The 12,287-nt window shown below is 56.4% G+C and overlaps 1 protein-coding gene across 1 annotated transcript in view; it reads right to left on the bottom strand.

The window, feature by feature from the left end:
• DARS1 (aspartyl-tRNA synthetase 1) overlaps positions 1 to 12,287 on the bottom strand; it is a 416,054-nt gene that overhangs the window by 35,138 nt on the left and 368,629 nt on the right. The window lies entirely within an intron of this gene.

The raw sequence follows: 12,287 nt of genomic DNA on the forward strand, positions 1-12,287 counted from the left end.
TTGAGCTCAACAACTGGAATAAAGGATGGAACCTTATCCACTTTTAGGAGATACTGTCACTCTCCAGAGATAGAGCAGAATCATCAGTCAAGGGCAAGAGATCTAAAGACATGTCTGTTCGATCAGGATACCAAGAACATGCTGCACGTCCAGTGTAGGTTCAGCTTGCTCATGACACTCCGACGGACCACAGAGTTTCCAGAGGTCAGCTGGAAATGGGGTTGAATACAACTGAGAGGAATGGACCCAATTACTGTGCTGGGTTTTTGTTCTGTTACTTAAGTATCAAGGTAGTGCTTTATCCCAAGTAATGCCTGTATTGTATTAATGATAGGCGATTTGGACTTTATCTTGTGACGCTTTTACAGATGGTATGCCTCAGAATGCTTGTTTTCATCATTTTAAGTCACGTAGTATCTATTTTAATCTGCACAACCTCAGTTCTATTATTCCACATTTTGCTAAACTTGAATTATTTCACTTAGTACTTCACAGTATCTTCTTTCTTCATTTCTATGACATAATATCTAACAAAAAACCCAACGTTTTTATATTTGTGGAAATACTTGTATATTTGGGGCAAGATACTCATAGTAATTACACTTAAAAGGGTCATTTATAGTTGGGTTAGTGCCACGCCAGTCTGCCAGGTCAGCAGAGGCACCGGCCTTTGTTCCCTTGTTGAAGGACCGCCTGCTCTACTTATAGATCTCACCTTATTTTAATGCAACTGCAAACCCTTGTGAGGTGGCAAGGCACTCTGCTAATTGAGCATCATGCTGTTTTGGGGCACATATGCATTTTCTCAAGATTGCATCCTCAAGATTTTTGGCAAATTCTCTTCAGGAGAAAGGAACATTTCTTGCATAGCACAGAAAAGACATTGGAAAACTGATGGCAGGATCAACACCACCTATACCTGTCATCCAGAAACGCCCCACGGGTTCCTCAGAATTCTACAATGTTTAGGACAAATAGGCAAAAGGCATATTCCTGGACACTAAAGCAACAAAAAGATCTTGCCTTAAAGAAAGTTGACATAGGCGCTAATATCCTAATCAACTATTGACCCATCACTCGCCTCACATTTATCAATAATTTTGTAGAAAGTTCACTGCAATATAACCCTGAGACCAGGTCAACACCAATCATTTGATAAACAACTCTCAAATCAGACTTCGAAATTGCAGCACTAAAAGAGATCCTGCCAAGTATTAAATGACGTAGTACTCTGAGCATAAAGGAAAGTCCTGCCCTCCTTGTTCCAGTCAACATGCAACAGACTTCAACACTATTGCTCATCAAGCAAGAAAGATGTGGCCTAGAGACTGGAGCTGAAGACTTAGGAACATGGTGAATCTGCTCTGAATCCTGGCCTCGACTCAAACATCCTTCTGGGCAAATCACTTTATCTCTGTGTCTAAAAAGGGAAAAAAATTGCGACTTCATCTGGTTCTGTTATAAGCTGTTCTAATGTCCTAGTACCAGGTTTGTGCTATAACAAAAAAAACTACAAAAACAAAACCTTCAATATATTCTCAATGAGCATGATTTTCACCAGCAACCTACTCATTAAGTGTGCTCCTCAACAGAATTCTCCTCTCTCCCTATGATGTCAGGAGCCATGCTAAGCCTGACAATGTACAACTGTGTCTAAAGCACAAGTTACTTACCTTCGGTAACGATGTATCTGTAAGAAACATTAGTTAGTTATAGATTCCTTACCTTAGAATTACCCCAAGGCGTCAGACTGGACCCGGAGAACAAGTTACTTACCTTCGGTAACGATGTATCTGTAAGAAACATTAGTTAGTTAGATTCCTCACCTTAGAATATCCCCAGGCGTCAGACTGGATCCGGAAGATTTTTCGTCAGCAATACCCCTTGCGCGTCGCTAGGCGTCGTCTGCGGCTCCGCGTCCGTCGTCGGCGTCGTGCGCCGGGATGACGTCGTCGGAGTACTTAGACGCCGCCCTCGCGCGCTGACGTCAGTTCTTGTACATAGCCTTCCGCGCCAGGAACGCAGAGCCATGCAAAGACCGACACTGGTGCCAAAAACAAAATCTAGGGGCCTGAAAAGGATAACCTTAACCCTAGATGTCAGTTCGCAGAACGGGGAGGATGGGTGGGTCGGTGAGGAATCTAACTAATGTTTCTTACAGATACATCGTTACCGAAGGTAAGTAACTTGTTCATCTGAAAGAAACACGTTAGTTAGATTCCTCACCTTAGAATAGATACCCAAGCAATACCATCCCCGGTGGTGGGTCTGCGAACCAAGATCACACCAGAAAGTCCTGGAGAACAGAACGGCCAAAGAAGCCATCCCTCCGGACTTGGCTGTCAAGGCAATAATGCCTGGCAAACGTGTGTAGCGAAGCCCACGTCGCCGCCTGACAGATGTCCTGCAAAGGGACACCCCGTCCCAAAGCAGTAGTAGCCGCTGTGGCCCGAGTGGAATGGGCGCGCAGCCCAACAGGAGGGTCCTTTTTTGCCAAGGAGTAACAAATTTTGATGCACAAAACGACCCACCGAGAGATGGTCCGTTTGTGCACCGCTTTCCCCTTCTTAGCACCCACGTATCCAACGAAAAGTTGGTCGTCCACCCGGAACTGCTTCGTGCGGTCCAAATAAAAGGAGAGCGCACGTTTTGGGTCCAGACGAACAAGTTACTAACCTTCGGTAACGATGTATCTGTAAGAAACATTAGTTAGTTAGATTCCTCACCTTAGAATATCCCCAGGCGTCAGACTGGATCCGGAAGATTTTTCGTCAGCAATACCCCTTGCGCGTCGCTAGGCGTCGTCTGCGGCTCCGCGTCCGTCGTCGGCGTCGTGCGCCGGGATGACGTCGTCGGAGTACTTAGACGCCGCCCTCGCGCGCTGACGTCAGTTCTTGTACATAGCCTTCCGCGCCAGGAACGCAGAGCCATGCAAAGACCGACACTGGTGCCAAAAATAAAATCTAGGGGCCTGAAAGGACAACCTTAACCCTAGATGTCAGTTCGCAGAACGGGGAGGATGGGAGGGTCGGTGAGGAATCTAACTAACTAATGTTTCTTACAGATACATCGTTACCGAAGGTTAGTAACTTGTTCATCTGAAAGAAACACGTTAGTTAGATTCCTCACCTTAGAATAGATACCCAAGCAATACCATCCCCGGTGGTGGGTCTGCGAACCAAGATCACACCAGAAAGTCCTGGAGGACAGAACGGCCAAAGAAGCCATCCCTCCGGACTTGGCTGTCAAGGCAATAATGCCTGGCAAACGTGTGTAGAGAAGCCCACGTCGCCGCCTGACAGATGTCCTGCAAAGGGACTCCCCGTCCCAAGGCAGTAGTAGCCGCCGTGGCCCGAGTAGAATGGGCGCGCAGCCCAACAGGAGGGTCCTTTTTAGCCAAGGAATAGCAGATTTTTATACACAAAACGACCCACCGAGAGATGGTTCGTTTGTGCACAGCTTTCCCCTTCTTAGCGCCCACGTACCCAACAAAAAGCTGGTCGTCCACCCGGAACTGTTTTGTGCGGTCCAGATAGAAGGAGAGCGCACGTTTTGGGTCCAGACGGTGGAGCCTCTCTTCCTCTTTGGAAGGATGCGGAGGCGGAAAGAAGGTGGGCAAGGTGACAGACTGCCCAAGGTGAAATGGAGTCACCACTTTAGGAAGAAAAGAGGGACGAGGCCGAAGGACAACCTTGTCCGGATGAACAGAGAGAAAAGGAGGCTTTGAAGATAAAGCCTGGAGCTCACTCACCCGTCTAGCCGAGGTGATGGCTACCAGAAAAGCAGTCTTTAGAGTTAGAAGACGAAGAGGGCAATTGTGAAGAGGCTCGAAGGGAGCGCACATCAGGAATGTCAAAACCAGGTTCAAGTCCCACTGAGGCATTACAAAAGGGACAGGAGGGAACGTGTGTGTAATGCCTTTGAGAAAGCGTGTAACCACAGGGGACTTGAAAAGAGAAGGCTGATCAGGAAGCCGCAAGAAGGCGGAGATGGCAGCAAGATAACCTTTCAGGGTGCCCAGGGCAGAGCCCTGCCGGGCCAGAGAAAGAAGGAAGAGGAGAACCTCAGAAAGAGGGGCGGAAAGGGGATCCACAGCCTTTGCTGTGCACCATGCCACAAATTTGTTCCACCGGCAGGCGTATACCGTCTTTGTGGAGGGACGCCTGGCTGCCAGAATGATATCACAGACTTCAGGAGGCAAGTCAAATGGCATCAACTGCCGCCGCTCAATCTCCACGCATGGAGGTGGAGGCTGGACAGGTTCGGGTGGAGGACCGTCCCCTGCTGCTGCGACAGAAGATCCTCCCGAAGGGGCAGACGTATCGGGGGATCGGTCAACAGACTGAGTAGCTCGGGATACCAGTATCTTCGTGCCCAATCCGGAGCCACCAAGATGACTTGGGCCCGGTCGCGCCTGATCTTCTTCAGCACTCTGGGCAGAAGTGGTATAGGCGGAAAGGCGTACAACAGACCGCAACTCCACTCGTGACGAAAAGCGTCGCCGAGCGAGTGCCGCCTTGGAAATTCCAACGCGCAGAACTGCTGACATTGCGCGTTCTCGTCGGTGGCGAATAGATCTAACCAAGGCTCTCCCCACTGCTGAAAGAGGCCTTGCACCACTTCGGAGTTCAGACGCCATTCGCGATCCATCATGCACCGGCGGCTGAGTTCGTCTGCTCTGGCGTTCAGAGAGCCCGCCAGATGTTGAACCACCAGGGTGACGCCCTGGTGTTCCAGCCATGTCCAGAGGCGCAGAGCCTCCTGACAAAGGGTCCACGACCCCACCCCGCCCTGTTTGTTGCAGTACCACATGGCGGTGGTGTTGTCCGTGAACACCTGCACGACACTTCCCCTGACAGAGGGAAGGAAGGCTTTCAGTGCAAGCCGGATCGCTCTCAACTCCAACAGGTTGATGTGGAGACGAGACTCCGCCGGAGACCAGAGGCCTCTGATCTCCGCCTCTCCCATATGGCCACCCCAACCCAGGAGGGACGCATCCGTCACTACGACATGCTCCGGTTGGGGAAGGGAGAGGCTCTTGCCCTTGACCCACTCGCGGTCCGTGAGCCACCACTGCAACTGCTGTGCAGTGCCCTCCGAGATCAAGACATGGTCGGACAGGTTGCCGTGATGCTGGGCCCACTGAAACTTCAGGTCCCACTGCAGAGCCCGCATGCGCCGCCTGGCGTGATGCACTAGTAGGATGCAGGAGGCCATCAGCCCCAGAAGCCGCAACACTAGCCTGACCGAAACCCGGGATAGAGGCCGAAAGATGGGAATCAGGGCCTGTATATCCCGGACCCGCTGTTCCGGTGGATGGACCCGGAACTGCGCCGAATCGAGAACCGCTCCGATGAAGAGGAGCTTCTGAGAGGGACTCAAGTGTGACTTCGGCACGTTGATGGAAAACCCCAGCAAATGCAGGAGATCCGCCGTAGTCTGGAGGTGGGAGACGACTGCCTGGGGCGAGCCCGCCTTCAACAACCAGTCGTCGAGATAGGGGAAGACTGGGACCCCTGATCTGCGCAGATGAGCTGCGACCACCGCCATCACTTTCGTGAACACCCGAGGGGCACTGGTGAGGCCGAAGGGGAGCACGGTAAACTGAAAGTGCTCTTGGCCCACCGTGAACCGCAGGTAACGCCGGTGGGCCGGCAGGACGGGGATATGGAAATATGCGTCCTGCAAGTCCAACGCTACCATCCAGTCTCCAGGGTCTAGGGCAGCTAAAACCTGAGCCAACGTTAGCATCTTGAACCTTTCCTTTCGGAGGAAGGCATTGACGTTCCGGAGGTCCAAGATAGGGCGCAGGCCCCCCTTGCCCTTCTTGGGAACCAGAAAGTAGTGGGAATAACAACCACGACCTACTTCTGGACTCGGAACGCGCTCGACGGCCCCCTTGGCCAAGAGAGCCGAAACTTCCTCGCGGAGAAGATCCAAATGATCCCCCGAGATACGGTGGTGCTGTGGTGGCATGGCTGGAGGGGTCGTCTCGAAGGGGAGGGAGTAGCCCCTTCGGACGATTTGCAGCACCCACCTGTCCGATGTTATGGACCGCCAGTGGAGCAGGTGATGGCGAACTCTGCCGCCCACTGGCGTGGTATGGGCCTGAAAGCTCGGACTAGGAAGGCTTTGAGGCGGATGCTGCCGGGGTGGATGTGGGCTGACCACGTCGGCCTCCATTTCCGCCACGGCGGAAGCCACGTCCGCGACCGCGCGCAGGTTGGTTCTGCGGCTGGTGGCTCTGCGGACGTGAGGAGGCGCCCCTTCCTTGGCCACGAAAGGGGCGAAAAGCGGAGGTGTGCGCCCGCGGAGCCGAGAGGCCCAAGGACTTGGCCGTAGCCCGGGAGTCCTTAAAGCGGTTCAGCGCGCTGTCCGCCTTCTCACCAAACAGGCGAGTGCCATCAAAGGGCATGTCCATGAGGGTGTTCTGGACATCCCCGGAAAATGACGTGGACCGCATCCAGGCGTGGCGGCGGAGCGCCACCGTGGTGGAAATCGCCCGACCTAGCGAGTCCGTGGTGTCAAGCCCACATCTTATGGCGTGCCGTGCTGCATCCCTCCCATCGGCCAGAGCCTGGGAAAGACGTGGCCGGACCTCCTCCGGACACAGGGGCAGCACGTCCTCCACCGTATCCCACAGGGAATGGGAATAACGGTCCAAGAGACAGGCGGTATTTAAGGACCGCAGGCCCAAACTAAGGGACGAGAACAGTTTCTTGCCAAACTGCTCGAGTCTCTTGGAATCCCGGTCCGGCGGAGCGGTCGGGAAGGAGGATTGGGAAGTAGAGGCCTGGATAACCAGACTCTCGGGGGTGGGGTGTTGGGACAGGAAGCTGGGGTCGCCCGGAGCAGGGCGGTGGCGCCTGGCAACGTTCCTATCCACAGGAGGAACTGTGGAGGGCTTGGACCAGGTGCCCTGCAGAACGTCAGTGAGGGCCTCGTTAAACGGCAGCAGAGGCTCAGTGGAGCTTGCTGAGGTTTGAAGCACCTCAGTGAGGATGTTGGTCCTCACAGCCACGGCAGGCAACTCGAGCCCAAGGGCCTCAGCCGCCTTGCGCAGCACCACAGAAAATGCTGCACCCTCCTCCGAAGCCACGGTCGGAGGAGAAGTGAATCCAGCGTCTGGCGAGGTGTCCAGCCCGCTGGCCTCCCCCAGTTCATCTGCCCAGTCCTGAGAAAGCTGTGACTGAACAGCCAGAGGGTCCTCGAACCCCTCCCAGTCGCCCCCTTCTTCCGATTCCTGATAAACAGGAGGAATGATCGGAACCGGACTGTAGAGATGGTAGGTCTCTAGCGGCGTCGGATGCGGCGTCGGCGGACGCCGTGCCGGCGTCGGGTCCGGATGAGGGCTAAACTGGGGCGTCGGCGTCACAGGCGTCGGCGTCGGCGGCGCCGGTGACGGCGTCGGTGGTTCAGGCGTCGGCGCCGGTGGAGGAGTGACAAGGTCAACCGGCGTCGACTGGGGCCCAGGCATGGGCCCCGCGGGGACCTGCGGCGTCGAGACCGGAGTCGTCGACGGCGCCGGGGCCGGAGCCGCCGGCACGCGAGGTCGCCCAGTCGAGCCCGCGGGGCCCGAAGGCGCGCCCGCGGGCGTCGACGGCGGGGCCAGGCTCCTCATGGCCGAGAGGAAGGCGCTGATCTCCGCCGGCGCCGCGTCAGCCCCAGGGACCGGAAGGTATGGGGGCGGACGCGGCACCTGCGGCTCCGCCGGAGCCGCGGGGGTGGAACCACTTGGACCCTCGGCCGAGTCGCGCGACCGGCGAGGGGAGTCCGAAGAGCGATGTCGCCTCTTGGACTTCTTTGAGTGCTTGGACTTACCCGACGACTTGGAGCCCGACGATCGATGGTGGCGTCGGCTAGGGCTCCGCGAGCGATCCTTGGACCTCCTCCTGGACCGGGATCGCGCACGACGCGGAGCCGAGTGGCGAAGCTCGAGAAGCTTGCGGGACCGCTCCCGCCTAGCCTTCGAAGTCAGGGCCTGGCAGTCGTTGCACGACTCCGCGTCGTGGTCGAGGCCTAAGCAATAGAGGCACCGGCGGTGGTGATCGGTCACCGACATCAGTCGATGACAGTCTTCACAAGCCTTGAACCCAGGCATCCTACCGGCACCAGATGTCGACAGACAGGGATCAAAAATGATCAAAAAGAGTTAGTCAAAAAAGACTAAAAGGGGTAGCTCTCCCGGATCTGCGCTTACTGGCGCGGAAAAAAGAAGAACTGACGTCAGCGCGCGAGGGCGGCGTCTAAGTACTCCGACGACGTCATCCCGGCGCACGACGCCGACGACGGACGCGGAGCCGCAGACGACGCCTAGCGACGCGCAAGGGGTATTGCTGACGAAAAATCTTCCGGATCCAGTCTGACGCCTGGGGATATTCTAAGGTGAGGAATCTAACTAACGTGTTTCTTTCAGATGGTGGAGCCTCTCTTCCTCTTTGGAAGGATGCGGAGGCGGAAAGAAGGTGGGCAAGGTGACAGACTGCCCAAGATGAAATGGAGTCACCACTTTCGGAAGAAAGGAGGGACGATGCCGAAGGACAACCTTGTCCGGATGAACAGACAGAAAAGGAGGCTTTGAAGATCAAGCCTGGAGCTCACTCACCCGTCTAGCCGAGGTGATGGCTACCAGAAAAGCAGTCTTAAGAGTCAGAAGACGAAGAGGACAATTGTGAAGAGGCTCGAAGGGAGCGCACATCAGGAATGTCAAGACAAGATTCAAGTCCCACTGAGGCATTACAAACGGGACAGGAGGGAACGTGTGAGTAATGCCTTTTAGAAAGCGTGTAACCACAGGGGACTTGAAAAGAGAAGGCTGATCAGGAAGCCGCAAGAAGGCAGAGATGGCAGCAAGATAACCTTTCAGGGTGCCCAGGGCAGAGCCCTGCCGGGCCAAAGAAAGAAGAAAGAGGAGAACCTCAGAAAGAGGGGCGGAAAGGGGATCCACAGCCTTTGCTGTGCACCATACCACAAATTTGTTCCACCGGCAGGCGTATACCGTCTTTGTGGAGGGACGCCTGGCTGCCAGAATGATATCACAGACTTCAGGAGGCAAGTCAAATAGCATCAACTGCCGCCGCTCAATCTCCACGCATGGAGGTGGAGGCTGGACAGGTTCGGGTGGAGGACCGTCCCCTGCTGCTGCGACAGAAGATCCTCCCGAAGGGGCAGACGTATCGGAGGATCGGTCAACATACTGAGTAGCTCGGGATACCAGTATCTTCGTGCCCAATCCGGAGCCACCAAGATGACTTAGGCCCGGTCGTGCCTGATCTTCTTCAGCACTCTGGGCAGAAGTGGTATAGGCGGAAAGGCGTACAACAGACCGCAACTCCACTCGTGACGAAAAGCGTCGCCGAGCGAGTGCCGCCTTGGAAATTCCAACGCGCAGAACTGCTGACATTGCGCGTTCTCTTCGGTGGCGAATAGATCTAACCAAGGCTCTCCCAACTGCTGAAAGAGACCTTGCGCCACTTCGGAGTTCAGACGCCACTCGTGATCCATCATGCACCGGCGGCTGAGTTCGTCCGCTCTGGCGTTCAGAGAGCCCGCCAGATGTTGAACCACTAGGGTGACGCCCTGGTGTTCCAGCCACGTCCAGAGGCGCAGAGCCTCCTGACAAAGGGTCCACGACCCCACCCCGCCCTGTTTGTTGCAATACCACATGGCGGTGGTGTTGTCCGTGAACACCTGCACGACACTGCCCCTGACAGAGGGAAGGAAGGCTTTCAGTGCAAGTCGGATCGCTCTCAACTCCAACAGGTTGATGTGGAGACGAGACTCCGCCGGAGACCAGAGGCCTCTGATCTCCGCCTCTCCCATATGGCCACCCCAGCCCAGGAGGGACGCATCCGTCACTACGACATGCTCCGGTTGGGGAAGGGAGAGGCTTCTGCCCATGACCCAATCGCGGTCCGTGAGCCACCACTGCAACTGCAGTGCAGTGCCCTCCGAGATCAAGACATGGTCGGACAGGTTGCCGTGATGCTGGGCCCACTGAAACTTCAGGTCCCACTGCAGAGCCCGCATGCGCCGCCTGGCGTGATGCACTAGTAGGATGCAGGAGGCCATCAGCCCCAGAAGCCGCAACACTAGCCTGACCGAAACCCAGGATAGAGGCCGAAAGATGGGAATCAGGGCCTGTATATCCCGGACCCGCTGTTCCGGTGGATAGACCCGGAACTGCGCCGAATCGAGAACCGCTCCGATGAAGAGGAGCTTCTGAGAGGGACTCAGGTGTGACTTCGGCACGTTGATGGAAAACCCCAGCAAATGCAGGAGATCCGCCGTAGTCTGGAGGTGGGAGACGACTGCCTGGGGCGAGCCCGCCTTCAACAACCAGTCGTCGAGATAGGGGAAGACTGGAACCCCTGATCTGCGCAGATGAGCTGCGACCACCGCCATCACTTTCGTGAACACCCGAGGGGCACTGGTGAGACCGAAGGGGAGCACGGTAAACTGAAAGTGCTCTTGGCCCACCGTGAACCGCAGGTAACGCCGGTGGGCCGGCAGGACGGGGATGTGAAAATATGCGTCCTGCAAGTCCAACGCTACCATCCAGTCTCCGGGGTCTAGGGCAGCTAGAACCTGAGCCAAAGTCAACATCTTGAACCTTTCCTTCCGGAGGAAGGCATTGACGTTCCGAAGGTCCAAGATAGGGCGTAGGCCCCCTTTGCCCTTCTTGGGAACCAGAAAGTAGTGGGAATAACAACCACAACCTACTTCTGGACTCGGAACGCGCTCGACGGCCCCCTTGGCCAAGAGGGCGGAAACTTCCTCGTGGAGAAGATTCAAATGATCCCCCGAGATACGGTGGTGCTGCGGTGGCATGGCTGGAGAGGTCGTCTCGAAGGGGAGGGAGTAGCCCCTTCGGACGATTTGCAGCACCCACCTGTCCGATGTGATGGACCGCCAGTGGAGCAGGTGATGGCGAACTCTGCCGCCCACTGGCGTGGAATGGGCCTGAAAGCTCGGACTAGGAAGGCTTTGAGGCGGATGCTGCCGGGGTGGATGTGGGCTGACCTCGTCGTCCTCCAGATCCGCCTCAGCGGAAACCACGTCCGCGCGCAGGTTGGTTCTGCGGCTGGTGGCTAGGCGCACGTGAGGAGGCACCCCTTCCTTGGCCACGAAAGGGGCAAAAAGCGGAAGATTGCGACCGCGGGGCCGAGAGGCCCAAGGACTTGGCCGTAGCCCGGGAGTCCTTAAACGGTTCAGCGCACTGTCCGCCTTCTCGCCAAACAGGCGAGTGCCATCAAACGGCATGTCCATAAGAGTGCTCTGGACATCGCCTGAAAATGACGTGGACCGCAGCCAGGCGTGACGTCGAAGCGCCACTGTGGTGGAAATGGCCCTACCCAGCGAGTCCGTGGTGTCAAGCCCACAACGTATAGCATGTCGCGCGACATCCCTCCCATCGGCCAGAGCCTGGGTAAGTCGAGTCCGGACCTCCTCCGGACACAGGGGCAGCGCGTCCTCCACCGCATCCCACAGAGAGTGGGAATAACGGTCCAAGAGACAAGCAGTGTTCAAAGACCGCAGGCCCAAACTAAGGGAAGAGAACAGTTTCTTGCCAAACTGCTCCAGTCTCTTGGAATCCCGGTCCGGCGGGGCGGTCGGGAAAGAGGATTGGGAGGTGGAGGTCTGGATAACCAGGCTCTCAGGGGTAGGGTGTTGGGACAGAAAACTGGGGTCGCCCGGGGCAGGGCGGTGGCGCCTGGCAACGTTCCTGTCCACAGGAGGAACTGTGGAGGGCTTGGACAAGGTGCCCTGTAGAACGTCAGTGAGGGCCTCATTGAATGGCAGCAGAGGCTCAGTGGAGCTTGCTGCAGACTGAAGCACCTCAGTGAGGACGTTCGTCCTCACAGCCACGGCAGGCTGCTCGAGCCCAAGGGCTGCGGCCGCCTTGCGCAGCACCACGGAGAAAGCAGCACCCTCCTCCGAAGCCACAGTCGGAGGAGAGATGAATCCAGTGTCTGGCGAGGTATCCAGACCACTGGCCTCCCCCAGTTCATCTGCCCAGTCCTGGGACAGTTGGGCCTGAGCGTCCATAGGATCCTCGGATCCCTCCCAGTAGTCCCCATCATCCGACTCCTGGTGTAGAGGAGAAAGTAACGGAGCCGGGCGGTAGACAAAATGTGTCTCTAGCGGCGTCGATCTCGGCGTCCATCGACGCCGGACCCGGAGCGGGACTGAACTGGGGCACGACGTCGAGCGGAGTCGGCGTCGGGGGTGGAACCGGAGTCGACGCCGGTGGAGGAGGCGTGACAAGGTTGACCGGCGTCGACGGG

This window comes from Triturus cristatus, chromosome 3_2, assembly GCF_964204655.1.
Source record: "Triturus cristatus chromosome 3_2, aTriCri1.1, whole genome shotgun sequence".
In the NCBI taxonomy this organism is placed as follows: Eukaryota; Metazoa; Chordata; class Amphibia; order Caudata; family Salamandridae; genus Triturus; species Triturus cristatus.